This window comes from Stomoxys calcitrans, chromosome 3 (genome assembly GCF_963082655.1).
Source record: "Stomoxys calcitrans chromosome 3, idStoCalc2.1, whole genome shotgun sequence".
Classification (NCBI taxonomy): domain Eukaryota; kingdom Metazoa; phylum Arthropoda; class Insecta; order Diptera; family Muscidae; genus Stomoxys; species Stomoxys calcitrans.
Window position 1 is genome coordinate 174,132,038 of NC_081554.1, and position 21,370 is coordinate 174,153,407.

The window sequence follows — 21,370 nt, forward strand, 5'->3', positions numbered from 1 at the left end:
CCATAAAAGCTTTATTTATTACCCGATTTCGCTGAAATTTAAAACAGTGAGTTTTGTGAGCGTCCCGATACTCGACCTAAATATGGTTCATATCGGATTATATCTAGATATAGCTGCTATACATACTTACTTTACTTAACTTTAATTGGCTATGACAGAATATTTGTTCCATGTTCCACTAGTCGAACGTAGAATAACGTTCGGCTAGTGGAACGATCTTTCGCGCTCATTCTAAAATCTCTGACAACAAGTTTCGAGGTGTCTCCCACAACTTGATCTTTTCATCGGGTGTTGGTCTTCCCGGTTTGCGTGTACCACCGTGTTGGCCTACAAAAGACTTCTTTGCTGGAGCTTCTTTATACATTCTGAGAACATGACCTAGCCAACTCAGCCGTAGTATTTTGATGCGTGTAACTATGCTATCGTCGTCATACAGCTCATACAGCTCGTGGTTCATACGTCGCCTATATACTCCTATATAGACCGATGGTATATAGACCGATATTCCATGCAAGGGTCTGGAACCCATAAAAGCTGCCGTTATTACACGATTTCGTTGAAATTTGAAATATTGAATTGTTTTAGGCCTCCCGATATCCGATCCATTTATATTCCGATTTCGTTGAAATTTGAGGAAGTGACTTATGTTAGGCTTTTCGACATCCGTGTCTTTTATGGTTCAGATCGGTTTATATTTGGATATGCACCCAAACATAATTTTCACCGGATCGTGACGAAAGGCGCTTTATATATACCCGAGGTGGTGGGTATCCAAAGTTTGGCCCGGCCTAACTTAATGCCTTTTTACTTGTTTATGCCATATTTGTAATCTACTGCCGAATAATTTTCAATTGAGTCCCATATTGATAGAAACGTCAAATATATCTGTTTAGAGGAGTTTTGGGGCTGGGGCGGACCGCTTGGTACTTGGACCCAAAATTTAACACGATATTTTTTTATTATTTATATTTTCTAGTCTCCAATACCTTTCATTTGTTACCCATATTGTGCCTATCAGTCCACTTTTGTTTTAGGGTGGAGTTTTTAGGGTAAGGGGAAGGGTCCGCCACCTTTCGCTATCTAAAAAGTATAAAACCTATGTTTCCTTCCACAAAAACCTAGACAATCTGTGAAAATTTTAAGAAAATTTGTTCTGCCGTTTTTGATGCTACGGAACAAGCAAACAAACCGAGTCTCATATAGTCATGATGGGTCATACGCCCATTTGGGGCGTTTTTGGGGGGTAGGATGACCCCGACACTTCGATCTGATTTTGTATGCCTGGTTCGTAACCTACTCCCAAATACCTTTTATTTCAGCCCCATATTGATATGAACGTTCAATTTGTCTGCTTTTAGAAGTTTTGGGGTAGGGACGACTTCCTTGGTACTTGGACCCAAATTTCAACACCATATTCGCATTCTACTCTTCAGTACCTTTTATTTGATATCCATATTGTCCTTATCGGTCCACTTTTAATTTTGGGTGTTGTTTTCGGGGTAACGGGGGAGGTTCCGCCCCCTTGCGATATAGACAAATTATAAAGCCTATTCCTTTTTCCTGACTATATTCGTAATCTACTCCAGAATACCTTTCATTGGAGTCCCATATTGTCATTCTCGTCCAATAAACATATTTTAAGATGTTTTAGGGTTGGGGCAGCCCCCAATGACTGGGACCCAATATTTAATATGAAATTCTAACTATACTTCTGAATACCTTTCATTTGAGTCTTATTTTTGGATAGTACTTTTGGGGTAAGGGGCAGGGTTCGCCCCCCTTCCGATATAAAAAAATTATGTAGTCTATGTTTCCTTTTAGACCAAACTACATAATCTTTAAAAATTGCAAGGTAAACGGTTCAGCCGTTTTTGAGTCTATACGGAACTAACAAATAAACCGACAAACAAATAAAGACAAACAAATTCACCCCGACAAGATAAAACTAAAATTTTAACATATTCTTGTAAAATCATTGTTTTTTTTTTTAATTTTTTTCAAAATATAATTAAGACAAATTTTTGAGAAAAATCGTTTATTATTAACATGTTTAACAAATTTTAATTATGGTACCTAAAACTTTCGACTTAATTGTTTTAAGTCTTACAATAACTTCAATTAGTTTATTTTAATCAGCAAATATAAAAAAAACTAGTTCAGCAAACTTTAAAGAAAGAAAGAAATATTTATAAGCAACAGACTATGGCATGCTCAACAACCAAGGAAAATGACCAAATTTCCATCGCTAATCATAGAGAGGCCAAGTTCATTACACTTTAGTCTACTGCACTTCACGATAGTTAATCTATAGCAATTTTTTCACAGACTTAGACTTTTATATGCTGCTGTATCATTTTCTTCATATGTTCGTTTTTTTTCATTTTTTTGTGGAAAATGTTAAGCGGTCAATGAACAGAAATAGTTAATGATGGCCCATTAACTATAGCTCGCTCAAGTATTCAATAAAACGCAGCTTGAAGAGATTTTAAAACTACAAAAATATGTGGGCTCAAAAACCCGTAATGAGTGAAAGAGATGTCAATGAGATGAAGAGAAAAACAATATCCGATAGTATCAAAAGATTTGTTATTGGAAAGAGAATGAGCTAAGAGAAATTACGAGGGTTGCCACAAACGAGATTTCACTCTATTTTTATACCCACCACCGAAGGATGGGGGTATATTCATTTTGTCATTCCGTTTGCAACACATCGAAATATCCATTTCCGACCCTATAAAGTATATATATTCTTGATCAGCGTAAAAATCTAAGACGATCTAGACATGTCCGCCCGTCTGTCTGTTGAAATCACGCTACAGTCTTTAAAAATAGAGATATTGAGCTGAAACTTTGCACAGATTCTTCTTTCGTCCATATGCAGGTTAAGTTCGAAGATCGGCTATATCGGACTATATCTTGATATAGCCCCCATATAGACCGATCCGCCGATTTAGGATCTAAGGCCCATAAAAGCCACATTTATTATCCGATTTTGCTGAAATTTGAAACAGTGAGTTGTCTTAGGTCTTTCAACGTCCTTCTTCAATTTGGCTTACATCGGTTCAGATTTGGCTATAGCTGCCATATAGACCGATCCTCCGATTTAGGGTCTTAGGACCATAAAAGCCACATTTATTATCCGATTTTGCTGAAATTTGAGACAGTGAGTTGTCTTAGGTCGTTCAACGTCCTTCATCATTTTGGCTTAGATCGGTAAAGATTTAGATATAGCTGCCATATAGACCGATCCTCAAATTTAGGGTCTTAGGCCCATAAAAGCCACATTTATTATCCGATTTTGCTGAAATTTGAAACAGTGAGTTGTCTTAGCTCATTTGACGTCCTTCGTCAATTCGGCTCAGATCGGTCCAGATTTGGATATAGCTGCCTTATAAACCGATCTGTCGGTTTTAGGTTTTGGGGCCATAAAAAGCGCAATTTGTGTCCGATGTCGCCGCAATTTGGGATAGTGAGTTGTGTTAGGCCCTTGGACATCCTTCTTCAATTTCACTCAGATCGGTCCAGATTTGTATATACCTGCCATATAGACCGATCTCTCGATTTAATGTTTTGGGCCCATAAAAGGCGCATTGATTTTCCGATGTTCCAGAAATTTTGGACAGAGAATTAAGTTAAGCCACTCCACATATATCTGCTATTTGGTCTAGATCGATCAAGTTTTGTATATTGCTGCCTTATAGACCAATATCTCGTTTCAAAGTTTGGCCCCAAAAAAAAGCGCATTTATAATCAGATTTAACTAAAATTTGACACATTGACTTATGTTAGGCTTTTTGATACCAATGTTGTGTATGGTTCAGATCGGTTTATTTTTAGACATAGCTACTAAAAAGACCAATAGTTTATTATATACAATTGAACAGTGACTTGTACTTATTAGTATTAGTATTTGGTGCAAATCGGATCCTATTTCGATGTAACTGCTATGGGACATAAGGTATGCAATTTCATCAAATTGCGGTGAAGTTTAATGAAAGGTGGTTTACATACTTACCCGAGGTGGTGGGTATCCAAAGTTCGGCGCGGCTTAACTTAACGCCTTTTTACTTGATTTTATTTTAATTTATATTATTTTATTATATTTTTTGTATTTGATTTTATTTTATTTTATTTTATTCTATTCTATTCTATTCTATTCTATTTTATTTTATTTTACTTTATTTTATTTAATTTAATTTTTTTCATATTATTTTATTTTATTTTATTTTGTTTTATTTTATTTTATTTTATTTTATTTTATTTTATTTTATTTTATTTTATTTTATTTTATTTTATTTTATTTTATTTTATTTTATTTTATTTTATTTTATTTTATTTTATTTTATTTTATTTTATTTTATCTTATTTTATTTTATTTTATTTTATTTTATTTTATTTTGTTTTATTTTATTTTATTTTATTTTATTTTATTTTATTTTATTTTATTTTATTTTCGGCGCGGCTTAACTTAACGCCTTTTTACTTGATTTTTATTTTAATTTATATTATTTTATTATATTTTTTGTATTTGATTTTATTTTATTTTATTTTATTCTATTCTATTCTATTCTATTCTATTCTATTTTATTTTATTTTACTTTATTTTATTTAATTTAATTTTTTTCATATTATTTTATTTTATTTTATTTTATTTTATTTTATTTTATTTTATTTTATTTTATTTTATTTTATTTTATTTTATTTTATTTTATATTATTTTATTTTATTTTATTTTATTTTATTTTATTTCATTTTATTTTATTTTATTTCAATTCAGTTTATTTTTTTTTTTTTTTTTGAGGCAACCCTACTGCAGATTGACCACTCGAAAAGCCAGATTGAGTTTTTTCTCTTTCTCTCTCTCTCTCTCTCCCTCTCTTCCTGTTTTACAAATGCCGGTTTGTTATGCATTGGAATGTGTTGTGGTCTATTGTTGTTCTGGTAAGTGCTTGTTGTTGCAGCGCAGCATATTCTTGGGTTGTTTTGAGTGAATATTTTGCATGCCTTCTATTTACTCAGGCTTTGTTATGAGTGCTTATTGCTTGTGCGGGCAACTGCAATTGAGTTATGAGCTCGTGAGCATACCTAAGAGAGTTTGCTGTGTGTTTTCGGTCTGGTGTGTACTCAGCGTATGATTTCTAGACCTAAGAGGCCTTAGTATGGATCTGTTTTAGCATTTTTGGATTTAGTTGTTTACTGATGGATTTACGAGACGGTTTATGAGTTATAAAATAACGGAAAGAAAAGCGTAACGTCTAGAGTCGACTAACCAAGACAAATACACACTAGCGTGCGAAGTGTTTGTATGAAAAGCATAGTTCCAGAGGGAGATTAAACAAGAAGTAAAGATATATGAAGAGTAAATAGTTAAGAATAAAAACATAATAATAAACAATTATGAGAAAAATTCAAGAAAAAAAAATAAAAAGCAAGAAAAGTAAAAATTAATTAAAAAAAAAACAGAAAACATACAATTTTATATGATAATAAAAAAATTATATGTTAATTATAGTAAGAATATAGAGATTTGAAAATAAAGGAAAAAAACAAAATTCTTTTAATTAAGTGAGTTACAAATGCAAGTAAAAAAATCAAAAATATATGAAGAAGCCACACTGAATCAGAAAATTAAAAAATAAATAAAAAAAAGTGAAATATATAAACAAATTATTATAAAAAAAAAATATTTCACAAAAACAAAAGACTAAATTCAAAAAGTGGGTGAACAAACAAAACGTTTCTACAAAAAAAAATAAATAAACCCAAAAAGTGGCTCAACAAACAAAACAATTTTACAAAAAAAAAGCAAAGCATCAAATTAAAAAATAAAAGAACAATAATTTGAAAATTAAAAAAAGAACACAAAATTGATCACTACTGCCGTCATCAACTTATGGATATCAATAAACATTTGAAGATCACAGTCTCTATGGGGTTTTCCCGCTGCAAATGTTTCAGCATTTATTTCTCATGAACTGGATTATACATACCCAAGCTGGATTAACTATATTGATCTTATAAAAATATTTTTGTACCAAGAATAAGAATAAGTATCATAGCAAAGTATTGTCAAAGGAAAACAAGGGCTACCAAAAAAATTTTAAAAAATGTTTGCGAAAATTTTCATTTCAATAGAAAATTCTATCATAATGTCGTTTCTTTAGGAAATTAAGACATACTTTTATTGTTATAAGAAATTTTGACAAAATTGCTTTTAATAGAAAACTTTGTCAAGATTTCATTTAAGTTGGATATTTTGTCAAAATTTTATTTTTGTGGGAAATTTTTTTAAAATTTCATTTTATGGGAAATTTTCCAAAATTTAATATTTAGGGAAATTTCTATGAAATTTTCATCTTTATGGGAAATTTCAGTCAAAATTTCATCTATATGGAACATTTCTGTCTCAATATCATCTTTAGGGTAAATTTATGTCAAAATTTTATATTTAGGGGAAATTTCTCTCAAATTTCATCTTTATGGGAAATTTCTGTCAAAATTTAATTTTTAGGGAAATTTTGTCAAAAAAATTTTTTATGGGAAATTTCGTCAATATTTTATTCGCATGGGAAATTATGTCAATATTTCATTTGTATTGGAAATTTTGTCAATATTTAATTTGCATTCAAATTTTTTTTATAATTTCATTCTTTGGGAAATTTTGTCCTGATTTCATTTTAAGGGGAAATTTGTCAAAATTTGATTTTTATAGAAAATTGTGTCAAAACTAGAAAATTGTGTCAAAATTAGAAATTAGTGCAAAATTTTTTTCAAAATGTCATTTCGAAAGGTATTTTTGTAAAAATTTTATTTCGGTTGAAAATTTTATGAAAATTTCATTTCGGTAGGAAATTTTGTGAAAATTTCATTACTATAAAAAATTTTTTCAAAATTTCATATCTATGGAAAATTGTGTCCAAATTGCATTTTTATTGGAATTTTTGTCAAAATGCCTTCTTGATGGGAAATTTGGTAAAAATTTCATTTTTATGGAAAGTTTGTCAAAATGCCATTTCTACAAGAAATTTTGTCAAAATCTCATTCTTATGAAAATTACACGGTTTGGAAAATTTTGTCAAAGTTTTCTTTGGCCAAAATTTCCATTCTATAGGAATTTCTGTCAAAATTTTATGTCTATAGGAAATTTAGTCGCAATTCCCTTCATGTCTTAGAAATTGTCCGTATAAATAAATTTTGTCTACATTTTTTTTATGGGACTTTTTTATACCCTCCATCATAGGATGGGGAGGGTATACTAATTTCGTCATTCTGTTTATAACTCCTTGAAATATTCGTTTAAGACCCCATAAAGTGTACACATTCTTGATCGTTATGACATTTTAAGTCGATCTAGCCATGCCCATCCGTATGTCCGTCTGTCGAAAGCACGCTAACTTTCGAAGAAGTAAGGCTAGCCACTTGAAATTTTGCACAGATATTTTTTATTAGCGTAGGTCGGGTGGGATTGTAAATGGGCCATATGGGTCCATGTTTTGATATAGCTGCTATATAAACCGATCTTGGATCTTGACTTCATTTGCCACTAGAGGGCGCAATTCTTATCCGATTTGGATAATATTTTGCATGACTTGTTTTAGTAAGACTCCAAGAATTCTGCTAAGTATGGTTCAAATCGGTCAATAACTTGGTATAGCTGCCATATAAACCGATCTTGGTTTGACTTCTTGAGCCACTAGAGGGCGCAGTTCTTATCCGATTTGGCAGAAATTGTTCATGACTTGTCTTGTTATGACTTCCAGTTACTGTGCTAAGCATGGTTCAAATCGGCCCATAACCCTATATAGCTGCCATATGAACCGATCTGGGGTCTTGTCTTCTTGAGCCTCTGGAGGGCGCAATTACCATCCGATTTGGCTGAAATTCGACATGACGTTTTTCGTTATGAGTTCCAACAACAGAGCTATGCTTCAAATCGGTCTATAACCCGATATAGCTGCTATATAAACCGATATTTAAGCTTGACTTATTGAGCCACTAATGGGCGCAATTCTTATCCAATTGAAATTTTGTACAACGGCTTCCCTCATGACCTTTAACATAATTGTCTAATATGGTCTGAATCGATCAATAGCTTGATACAGCTCCCACATAAACCTATCTCCCGATTTTGCTTCTTGAGCCCCTACAAGGCGCACTTCTAATTCGAATGAACTGAAATATTACACAATGACTTCTACAATGTTCAATATTCAATTCATTTATGGTCCGAATCTGACTGTAACTTGATATATAACAGTTCTTATTCAATATTTTTTGTTTGTCTAAAAAGAGATTCCGCTCAAAGAACTCGACAAATGCGATCCATGGTGGAGGGTATATAAAATTCGGTCCGGCCGAACTTAGCACGCTCTTACTTGTCTTCCATGAAAAATTTTGCCAGAATATTTGTTTGTTTTAGAGACCATGATCTTCCAATGAGTTATTGAGTATCTTTTCAAAACCCCTTAAATTCTTTACAGTTTAAATAAAAATCTCCATACACCTTAAAAACTTTAGAAACTCAAAAATTGGATATTTTCTTAACTGCCATCAGCAATCATTATCCATGCCATAAGAGTTCATGGATTGAAAAACACCATCAACGTCACGCATGACTAATTTCCCCTCCATCGAATGTCAATGGGATTTATTTTTGCACCGGTAATATTGCAAAACGATCTATAAGAGTGGCAAAAAAAGAGAGAAAGAAGGGGAAAAAACAAAACAACGAAAACAAGTGCATTTAATAACACACCTGTGTGCTGTAAGCTGTGGACTTGAACTGCAGCATTCTTGTGCGCATGCGTATCGAAAACACCATGTGGTGCAACGGCGCATAATCATAGCTTATGGTTTAAAACAGTCTATGACAGGCCATACTTAGATGGAATGCAATAGGATTTAAAGCAACACAACATAAACTTGTTTTTAAGAAGAAAAAAAAAACATACAAAATAAATAATAAAAAAAGAAAACTTAACAACGACCTTGCTGCGGAGATTTGTAATAAAAAAAAGTTATAACAAAAACATCCATCCTCCTAGTTAAATGCCTCACTGCATCTTCAAGCAACTTTACATTTTTATGCAATAACTAATTAAAGCTAATGCCTAAGTTTTAATAAATGTTGTGAAACCAAAAACCATCATAATCATCATCAACTGCAAAAAAATCAGTGTTTTTTAAGATAAAATTTAAACCTTCAACATATTCGTCAAAACTTATATAAGAATATTATTGTGCCAGTTGAAGAAAAGCATTCAAAAATTGTCCGTTGTTTTGAGCGACTGACAGCTTGCACCGGCTAATTGGATTACTTTCGCTTAGCAGATTAAATAACAAGCCAAGCAGCGGAAAAAGCTCATCTTCAGCCGGACATTATCATCATCATCATCATCTGAGCCACCATAGTCAACATAAACACATTCCAGCTAACAAGGTAGGTTATATTGATCAATATTTGCTTATTTATGTTTTTTCTTCCTCCGAAAATATGAGTTTTTTACTTTCGTTAATTTTAGTTATTAAAAATGTCTGGGCTCTTACATACATAGTTGATATTTTTAAGGTGGTTTTATATTTTGGCTTCCTTTGGTCAGCATTCAGCGTTATTATTAGCAAATGCCAATCAATGTTATTTAGTGTTGAACTTGAGTATATTGATTTCCGTTCAGTTTTCTGAGGTTTGTCTAATAATGTTTTAATGATTTCTGGTTTTATGTTAAGTTTTTCCATCATTTATCAAAATTAAGGCTAGGAAGTATTAAAACAAAATAAAAACAAACAAAAATTTAATAATTAATAAGTGGAATAAAAATAAAATAAAATACAACAAAATAAAATAAAATAAAAATGAAAGAAAATAGAATGCAATGGAAGGAAATGAAATGAATGAAATGAATGAAATGTATGAAATGAATGAAGTGTATGAAATGAATGAAATGAATGAAATGAATGAAATGAATGAAATGAATGAAATGAATGAAATGAATGAAATGAATGAAATGAATGAAATGAATGAAATGAATGAAATGAATGAAATGAATGAAATGAATGAAATGAATGAAATGAATGAAATGAATGAAATGAATGAAATGAATGAAATGAATGAAATGAATGAAATAAATGAAATAAATGAAATGAATGAAATGAATTAAATGAATGAAATGAATGAAATGAATGAAATGAATGAAATGAATGAAATGAATGAAATGAATGAAATGAATGAAATGAATGAAATGAATGAAATGAATGAAATGAATGAAATGAATGAAATGAATGAAATGAATGAAATGAATGAAATGAATGAAATGAATGAAATGAATTAAATGAATGAAATGAATTAAATGAATGAAATGAATGAAATGAATGAAATGAATGAAATGAATGAAATGAATGAAATGAATGAAATGAATGAAATGAATGAAATGAATGAAATGAATGAAATGAATGAAATGAATGAAATGAATGAAATGAATGAAATGAATGAAATGAATGAAATGAATGAAATGAATGAAATGTATGAAATGTATGAAATGAATGAAATGAATGAAATGAATGAAATGAATGAAATGAATGATGTGAATGAAATGAATGAAATGAATGAAATAAATGAAATGAATGAAATGAATGAAATGAATGAAATGAATGAAATGAATGAAATGAATGTAATGAGTGTAATGAATGAAATTAATGAAATTAATGAAATGAATGAAATGAATGAAATTAATGAAATTAATGAAATGAATGAAATGAATGAGATGAATGAGATGAATGAAATTAATGAAATGGAATGAAATTAATTAATTGAATGAAATGAATGAAGTTAATGAAATTTATGAAATGAATGTAATGAATGAAATGAATAATTGCGCCCTCTAGAGGCTCGGATCTACGACGGATCCTCTCATGACCATCAACATACTTGTTTATTATGGTCTGAATTAGTCTATTTCTTAATACAGCTCCCATATAAATCGATCTCTTTATTTTACTTCTTGAGCCCCCAAAGGGCGCAATTCTTATTCGAATTAGCTGACATTTTACACATGTTTCCAACATATAATTTAATTGTGGTCCAAACCGGACCATATCTTGATATCACTCTAATAGCAGAGCAAATCTTTTCTTTTATCCTTTTTTTGCCTAAGATGAGATGTCGGGAAAGATCTCGACAAATGCGATCCATGGTGGAGGGTATATAAGATTCAGCGCGGCCGAACTCAGCACCCGTTTACTTGGTTTATTTTGTTTATTTTATTTGTCTTTTTTTACAAAAAAATGTTTCTTTTAAACTTTCAATTCTTATAACAAAACTCTCTTCTCTGAGAATTTTCTGCAATTTTCCATCTGCTTGCACTTTATATCACTTGCTGCTGCCATCTGCCCTAAAACTTATCCCACCACATGTTCTTTTCCTTTACTTGGTAATACACCAAGTAACCCAAGGAAATCAATGTCAACTCCTTAAAGAATCAAATCAATTTTTACGCACAAAAACATATGGAAGAAGAAAGGGGCCAATCGGCCAGCCCTTTAAACTCAAATCATCATCAGGCAAAAAGAGACCATTTAAACTAAAAATTTTGCTTATAAGGCAAAATAAAAAACTTCCACTACTCGCTATGGCGAAAATATGAACTCCTTGTGACAGATGCATTAGTTGCCATACCATTTCAAGTACATGAAACACTCAATGCAGAGGTTATTGGAAATGAAGACACAAAAGAAGCTGAAACGAAGCAAAGAAAACGTATGGTCCACCAAAACAACTCAGAATTGCCTACCCATTCTCATTGTCCTGGCACTAGCAACCCCCAGTTTAAAGCAGGAAAGCAAAAACCATTAAGGAAAAAAAACTGCACTCAATCACTACAAGTGTGGGAAATATTTCATATTCCTCCATTGCACTTGAATTAATGCAGCGACTGCAGCTACACAAGACAGCGACAACAGCAGCCGTCTTTGGTGCAGGTTTTCTTAGCTGCTTTGAGTTCTTATGAAGTTGTTCATAAAACAAATGCTTCTTCACACACACATTGTGATCTGATTTTTTGGGGTGGAATGCCTGCCAACTGCAAAGCAAGACGAGATCATCTCATCATTCTCTTCATTGGTCTGTTCATATGCTCACCAAGGGGAACCTGTGAGCATGCGCACATGTTTCTTATGCTACATGTGGAGCAGGTAGTGAAATTTGTTTTTTTTTTCAAAACCACACTCACACATAGGGAAACTGGATATGTTCTGATCTTTATTACTTTGAGACACACGTATCTAGGGGGAAAGTGAATTTCTGTTGTTTTGGAGAAAATGGAAATGAAATCAAATCAAGACTATAATTCCAGTATTTACAGATGCTAGCTGTCAATGGACACACAAGAATCTTTGGTAATACATTTCCGGTTTTAAAAATAGAAAACTATCAAAGACTGGACAGAAAGACTTGTTTTTCCGTTTTTTCCCCTTAAGTAAACACATGCAAATATGTAGGGAATTAAAAATGATCTGCTAGGCAGATGTTGTGCATAGACGGGGGCATATGTGGAAAATGTGAAAATTTTATAAGGAGGCAGTTTTTCAAGGTCTTTGACCACAGCTGCTAAAGGTTTGAACATACTAGCAATAAAATTAAAGAAATATTGATAGCACCAAAAAAATCCTACGTTCTCAAAAAGAAATTCTCACTTAAGGCAAATTTGGTGATTTGTGTTAAAATGTTGGGATTTTGAATTTTGTTGATTTTTTACAGAATTTCCCATGATTATTATTATTATTTTATTATTTATTAATAGATTGATTAAGAAATACAAAATAATACATGCATGTATATAATATTGATTCTTAAGCATACAATCTATATATGGCTTAGCACATATGCTGCTTGCCATGTTAAAATATTTAATCATTTATATAATTTTCAAACATCAAAACAGTTTATTATTAATTTTCTATATTTGATACAGCTTTCTAAATAAGAGTACAGAGAGGTAAGATTCGTGCCATTTAGTATGTTTAATGTTTCATTTTCTTCGAGACTTATTTTGTTAAAATAAAGTTTCCTAAATTCTTTCAAAATAGGACATTTTCCAATAAAATGTAAAGTATTTTCAGGTTCATCTGTGTTACAGATAGAACATATGCCAGTAGTGTTACTTCGAAATGCCCTGGAATTCAGATCAAGCAATCCACCTCTGGCTTTAATGATCAAGCTGGTAGCACGAGCAGAAAGATTCTCTGTCAGTGTTGGGATCATATTATAATCAAGATATGGGTAGAGATCGTGAAACTGAGAATTTCCCATGATGACATAACATAAATGGAACAAAAATAATGAAAAATGTAAAAAATCCCATTTTTTTCAAATATTTTTCCCCATTTAAGCAATTTTGGGGATTTTCATTAAAATTTTGGGATTTCCTTTAAAAATTTTATATTTGCAGTTTTTCAATACAAAATATCAAAAATATCAAGAAACTAAGATTTTTCTAAATATTTTCCATTTGAGGGAATTTTGGGGATTTTTGCCAAAATTATGGGATTCTCTGTTTTACAATTGTTTACCGTTATTTTGAACTTATTCTGCAAAATGTCGATAATTTTTCAAAATTCCAACTTTCTAACACATTTTCCTCATCAAGGGGATTTTGGGTATTTTTGTAAAAATTTTGGGAATTCGATTTATGCAAGTTTTTACCAGCATAATAGCTGCAAAATGTGGAAACACTACCCAAGTTATTAAAAATATTTACCTTTCGTACATATAACACCATTAGAGATAATTTTTGGGAGTTTTTTTAAATTTTGGATTCAACATTTTTGCAATTTTTTCCTAAATTTGTATTAAAGTCTTAAATAGTTTATAGTTGGGAACATAGCTGCAGATTGGATGAAACGTAATTAAAAAATCTCCGCTTTTAAAACGTTTTTCTCCATTTGAGGAAATTTTGGGGATTTTTGTAAACATTTTTGGGAATAAAATTTTTGCCGTTCTTTACTGCAATTTGTACCACAATCCAAGATGTTTCGACAAAGCTCAATATTTTCACATTCCAAACATGTTTCCTATTTATGGGAATTTCAATGCTAATATTAAGAAAATCACACTTCTTGAAACATTTTTCCCCAGTTAAGGGAAATTTGGGGATTTTTTCTAAAGTTTTAGGAGCTCGATTTGTTCAGTTTTTACCACAATTTACATCACAATCTCAGCTGTGTCCACAATACTGCATATTGCCACATTTCAAAAATGTTTTTCCAACAAATAGTTTTTTTTTTGGGATTTTCATTATAATTTTAGGAATTCTATTTTTGTCAAGTTTTTTAACACAAATTTTACCATACATTGAGAAATATCGAAAATACTTAAAAATTTTACTTTTTTCAAACATATTTCCTCACTTATGGCAATTTTTGGGAATATGTGTAAAAATTTAGAGAAATCGATTTTCTTACCCCAAATAATCCCACCTAACATGCAGAGGTTGGCATATTCGCCTTTGACGCCGAACGCCTGGGTTCAAATCCACGCGTGAACATTAGAAAAATTGTCAGCGGTGGTTATCCCCTTATTAATGCTGGCTACATTTGTGAGGTATCCTGCCATGTTAAAACTTCTCTACCAAGTGGTGTCGCTATGCGACATTAGGATTCAGCATAAATAAGGAGGCCCATTATCATTGAGCTTAAACTTTAAACGGACTGCACTCATTGATGTGATAGAAGTATCTCCTGTCCCTTAATGGAAAGTTCATGAGAAATTTAGTAGCGATAATATTAAAAATCCCACAGTTTTTCCCATTTAAGGGAATTTTTGGGGATTTTTCCCAAACTTTTGGGAATTCGAATTTTTTGGTTTTTTTATCACAATTTGTACCATAAACGGATGTTTACTATATTCGCATACTTTTTTGCCAATATATTTTTTTGCCATTTGTTATCACAAGTTTTACCACACAATGAGAAATGTAGATAAGACTTCAACGACTTCCACTAATTAAACACATTTCCCCAGTTAAGGGAATTTTGGCGATTTTTACTAAAATTTTCGGATTTTGTTTTTTGCAATCTCTTATCAAAATTGTTACTACAATGTGAGGTTTAGCGATTCTACTCAAAAAAATCAACAATTTCAAAGCATTTCTTCGTTAAAGGGAACTTTTGGGAATTTTTGGTAAAATTTTGGGAATCTGTTTTTTTGTGTTTTTTTGGGATTTCGATTTATGCAGTTTTTTTTACCACAATTTATACCATAATTTATATCAATTATCAACAATACTTCATATTCCTGAAAATGTTTTCCCATTTAAGGGAATTTTTGGGGATTATTATCAAAATTTTGGGAATTTTATTTTTGCCATTTTTTAATCACAAGTTTTACTACCCATTTAGAAATGTAGATAAGACTTTAAAGGGTTTCACTCATTAAACACATATCCCCAGTTGGGGGAATTTTGGGGATTTTTGTTAAAATTTTCGGAATTAAAACTTTGCAATTTTTTATCAAAATTTCTACAATATTGGGAGAAATATCGACTCCACTCAAAAATTCCAAACACATTTCTTCATTGAAGGTAATATTCGGGAATTTTTGGTAACATTTTGGGAATCTGTTTTTTGCGGTTTTTCCTGACACAAACCTTCCTGCATAGCTTAAAAGCTTTAAAAGGTCTAAAAAATTTCTATAGCAGTAACATTTCCAGTTTTCCCCACATTTTTGACAATTAGAGGAAATTATTGGGATTTTTTTTTAAATTTTGGGAATAAGTTTTTTCCGGTTTTTTACCCAAATTTTGCCACAATATAAGATTTTTGTTATTTTTTTCAGGTTTGTACCACAAAACTTTGACTTTATTTTTTGGAAAACACTGTTTTATGGTGCAGATATGTTCCTTAAAAGAATTTTCCCATCCTTTCCTTTACACTTCCCACTCTTTTTGTGTCTTCATCTAAGCAAGCGTGGGAATGTTGCACTTGAAATATTTGAAACATCCTTCTTCTTCTTCTCCTGAGAATTCTCTGCCCAAAGAAGCCAGTAACATTCATACCATCATACCCGTATCCTTGCCAAAACTTCATGTAACCGATACCTTAAAAAAAGAAGCTAAACGGAAGCATTTAATTTTTGTTTGGCTTTTAGTACAGCTTAAGGTAATTTCATTTGTAGCCAAAGTAAGTGTCAATTTTGCTGTCATTCAGGAAATTTTTGTGGGAACAAATATTTTTGCTTGACTAGTTTTTTAAGTTAAAGTGCAGTCTCCTTCCTTTTATCCCTTTCATCTGACACAAATACTTTTTTTTGTGTCCTTTTATATCTTTGGCAAGAGTGCAAAAAAATGGGGAACTCATTAACTACTACTTTTTGCATTACTCAACATGCAAGTTTAATTGAGCATGTACTTTGCTTGTCTGTCGTTGTGACATTAAGTAGCTGAGTAAAAAAACGATAAACACAAAAGAAAAAAAGAGAAGGGAAAAGAAGCAACTGTGAGAATATCCTGATTTTGTTTAAGCCCTAAGGGCGGCTCATTGCCTCGAAACTACTTTGGGGATTTTATTTTGTAAAACTATAGTATTTTCATTAGGAGTAGAGATGTAAGATACACTGGGAGAAAACTTTGATAGTTTTATAAGAAATTAAAAAAAAAATCCAAAAAATCTTTGAGTGTACAATTTTTAGAAATTCTTAAAAAATGTATTCTCTAAGCATTTTTCAGATTTACATAATAAATAAATGTAGGTTAAAATTAAAAAAAAATCCAGTTATACCAAAGAAATAAAGAAAATTTTCAAAAAAAATATTTCTCTGAGTGTACTTTAGACAGAGAAGGAATTTTTTTTGGAAATTTTTAAGAAACATTTTTTAAACAAACTTTTGTTTTTATATGATAAGTAAACATAAGAAACAGAGAAAAAATATTTTAGTTTTACCAAACACACACATTTTTAAAAAGATTTCGCTAAGTGTATTTTAGACACTAAGACACTTTGTGGGATTTTTGCCTCCAAAAATAAAAACCCGTTTAATCTACTAGCGGATTTTCGCTTATTACAGCTAAATTCTAGAACGAAACAAATTTTCAAAAAATTTCTCTCAGTGTACTTTAGACAGAGAGGAAATATTCTTTGAAATTTAAAAAAAAGTGTTTAACAAACTTTAGTTCTTATAAGATTAGTAAATGTAGGATACACCGAGAAATTTTTTTTTAGTTTTTCCAAACAAACACAAATTTTCAAAAATATTTCTCTGAGTGTATTTTAGACACAAAGACACTCTTTGGAATTTTTTTTCTCTAAAAAAAAAACAGCTGAATCTACCAGCAGATTTAGGCTTATTACAACAACATTCTAGTTCTACCAAAGAACAAATCAAATTTTCAAAAAATTTCTCTGAGTGTACGCCGGACACAGAGAAAATTTTTTTTAAAATTTGTGAGAGAAAAAATTCTTTAACAAATTTTAGTTTTTATATAATTAGTAAATGTAAGACACACCGAGAAAAAATTATTTAGTTTTTCTAAAGACAAACACAAATTTTCAAAAATTTTTCTCTGAGTGTATTTTAGACACAATACCAACCTTTGGGAAATTTTTCTATTTTTTTTTTCTCCAACAAAAAAAAAAACAGCTCACACTACCACCATATTTTCAATTATTACAACAAATGTGGAAAAAATTGCTCGAGTGTTGCTTATACACAGAGAAAAAGTTTTTATTCTAATTTTGGTGGACAGTATGGTGGCGCTCCAAGCCTTGGGATCGATGATGGTGGGGTCGAGATGCGTGGCGAATTGTTTGGAATCTCTGGATAGGATCCGAGCCCACGATGTGACGCTGACATGGGTTTCTGGTCATGAGGAGATTCCAGGAAATGAGCGGGAGGACGAGTGCGCCAGAAGGGATTCGTCTGCGCCGGGCGGACCAATCATCGGTCGTGCCTACGTGCCATTTGTCGAGCTACTGAACACAGTAAATGGGATGGTCAGGGCGGTGTCGGTGGCAAGGTGGGACACCGTAGATGGTTGTCGGATTGCGAAGGCGCGATGTCCGGTCGTCGACAGGAGGGGGCGATCGATAAGAGGTCGATGAGTTTTTTTACAGGGGGTCATAACCGGACACTGTGCCATGGACCGCATGGCGGCGCGCATGGTGATACCGCACAATAACTTCTGTAGGAGTGCCTCGATGAGGATTAGGAGGAGACTATTGAGCACTTGCTGCGATCCTGTCCGGGTCTCCAGAGACATAAGCTCTCCTTTCTGGGGAGCCGTTTCTTCTGTGATCTGGGTGAACTTGCAAACGTGCCTCTGGTATCGCTCCTGAGGTTTGTTGAGGGAACAGAACGGTTACGACGGAGGGTTTGCCACAGGCTCCGGCGTAGGTAGATCCGTGCTTGCGTAGGGACTAAAGGTTCTTCACCCCCGCTCGGGTTTCTCCATTCCTCCTGTCTTTTTCTTTCATTCGTGTACAACCTCTAGTACGAGGTCTCACATTTTCTTTTTCTCCACTTTCTCTCCCTAGGGTACCACAATGGGCCAAACTGGCCTCCGATTGAAGTCACCTTTGGTGGGCAACTTCTTGAGCCCTTAGAAGACGCAAATTTTATCCGATTTGGCTGAAATTCGGAACATAGACTTGAGTTATGACTACCAACACCCATGCCAAATATGATTTGAATCTGTCAAGAACCAGATATAGCTCCAACATAAACTGATCCACCGATTTGACTTCTTGAGTCTTTGGAAGCCGCAATTTGTGCCCGATTTATCTGAATTTTAGCACGTGGTCTTCTGTTATGATTTTCAACAACTGTGCCAAGTACCGTTGAAATCGGTCTGTAACCTGATATAGCTTCCATATAAACCGATCTCCCGATTTGACTTCTTGAGCTCTTGAAAGCCGCAGTTTTTGTCCGATTTGGCTGAAATTTTGCATGCGGTTTTCTGTAACGACTTCCAACAACGGTGCCAAGTACAGTCCGAATCGGTCAAGAACCAGATATAGCTCCCACATAAACTTATCTACCGATTTGACTTCTTGAACCTCTGGAAGCCGCAATTTGTGTCCGATTTGTCTGAATTTTACCACGTGGTCTTCTGTTATGATTTTCAACAACTGTGCCAAGTACCGTTGAAATCGGTCTATAACCTGATATAGCTTCCATATAAAGCGATCTCCCGATTTGAATTCTTGAGCCCTTAGAAGCCGCAAATTTTGTCCGATTTGGCTGAAATTTCACATGTGGTTTTCTGTTACGACTTTTAGTAACTGTGCCAGTTACTGACCAATTTGGTCTATAACTTGATATAGCTCCCATGTAAACCGGTCTTTAATTTTTGCTGTTTTAACAGAAGTTTGGTATGTAGAATAAAATTATGCCCTAAATTTATTTTGTAAAAATTTTTTGCATAATCCAGGTGGTGGGTTCCCAAGTTTCGGCCCGGTCGAACTTTTTTTACTTGTTTTTCTTTTTATTCTTCTTATATAAATTTCTTCAAGTGCATTTGCCTACCCTACTACAGCACCAAAATGTCCTTCATTCTGACACTCTTGACAAGCTGGTCCAGCATTTAGTCATTTGGCTACTGTTGAAGAGAGCCTCTGACAACAACACTGTGTGACACTGACAAACTGACATACAGTTCAGCATCAGTTTTTTTTGTTATGAGATTTTATTTTTTTATAACTTTTTCTCTCTTTTTGAGCATAGAATGGCAAAAAAAGAATGCAGAGCATTTTTTTTGTGATGATGCTTATTGTAATTTTGTTGTCCAGCAATTTGTCCAATGAAGTGTTGGTTGAGGCTACTTTACATTCTCGGCTAGATGAATGAAGTCCTCCTTTGTTTTTTTTTTTGAGGATTTTTTTTTTGCACACTTTCATGCTTTATTCGTTCTAAATTATTGATGCATGCAACTAAGTGTGGCACTGCAGCAACATTATTCATTTTGTCGTAGTATCTCATTGGCTATGCCGCAAAGGGAACCGGCAAAAAAAGTTTTTTAATTGGTTTTAGTTTATGGTGTCAAAAAAAATTAAAATCCAGGCTGGGAACTTTTTTTTTTTGGGCATAATGCTGTAAATGTTAAAGAAGGGAACTTAAATTATATGGCAAAAATAAAAATCAAAAATTAGATGAGGAAGATAGAGGAGTGAGGATTATGTTGGGATTTAGATCATAAATTGTGGTAAAGCGTTTTAAAGTCATAATGGAATTTAATTTGAGAAATTATAGCCATATTTGAACATGAAAAACTATAGCCAAATGCGGAAGGTCAGAGTTTATGGTATCTCCATCTAAAGATGGGCAGTTACAAAAAGTCACAATGGAACATTATAATCAAATATATTCAATCCCATAGCAGCGGTTGACCCGATGAAGTCCTTCATCGGCAAGGGCAGCCGCCTCAGTGTACAACACACTTTTACATTAACAACAATCTAGTATTCAACAGAATCGGATTAGAATTTTCCATGAACATCTGTTCATATGCAAGCTAGGATAGTGGAAGTCATAACAAAAATCAGCTAAACAGCACGGACATGCAATCAAGGATAGTAGATAGTCATAACAAAACTCAGCATTAAAAATCAACCAATCCTGTTCCGTATTTCTTCAATGTCATAGCTGTATAAAATGTGAAGTTCATAAGGTCCCCGACCATTATATAAAGGTGTTACAAATAGTATGACAAAGTCAATATGCCCCCATTCTATGGTGGACAGTGTATAAACACATGGTCACATAAGCATTAAATCATTTCAACAAATATTGAATCTCTTCTTCCTTAATTTTGTTAGAAAATCCTCACTCCCCCTTTTTCCTTTATAAAAATTCTCTTAGTTTTTCTTTTTTTTTTTTTTTTTTGTCTCTTTATATTACAGGGCCAAATCCTTTTTCCCTAATCCAATTATCAAATCAACAATCTTTGTCTTTTCTGTTTGTTTGTTTTAGTTGTATTGAGATATTTTACACTAGCATTGTTGTTATTGTGTTCTTTTTGGGTTCCTGTTTTAATTCATCAGAGAGGTTTTCTTCGGAAATCACCTCAAACACATTATACAGATTATATCAATCCTTATAGTACGAGTATTTTGTTTAGGTTTTCTTGTCATTGATTTTATCTTCTCTCATGTGTAAAAAAGGCAAGCCCATATCTTTTATGTAGAGCCCAAAGAAGCAAGAAGAAGATAAAATTGTGGCATCACATGTTCTTTATTTATAAACCAACGAAAAAGTTAGGGGACTTGTCATAAGCAATCAGACACCCAAAAAAAAAGAAAGAAAAAAAAATAAAAATAATAAAATGAAGCCTTTAATGGGCACTGGTTATTGACAAATATTTTGGAAAAACAAATCCTTATATTATCA

At 32.5% G+C, this 21,370-nt stretch overlaps 1 protein-coding gene across 2 annotated transcripts in view; it reads left to right on the forward strand.

Moving 5' to 3' along the window:
• Window positions 1–5,192: 5,192 nt before the first annotated feature.
• The window catches only part of LOC106088403 (uncharacterized), a 103,315-nt gene continuing 87,137 nt past the window's right edge, over window positions 5,193–21,370 (forward strand). Inside the window, exons 1-2 of one of the 2 annotated variants that reach the window (XM_059365018.1) lie at window positions 5,193–5,359; window positions 8,481–9,439. The gene's annotated coding sequence lies outside the window, so the exon portion shown is untranslated. The remainder of the gene's footprint in view (window positions 5,360–8,480; window positions 9,440–21,370) is intronic. The other variant, XM_059365017.1, reaches the window with a different exon arrangement.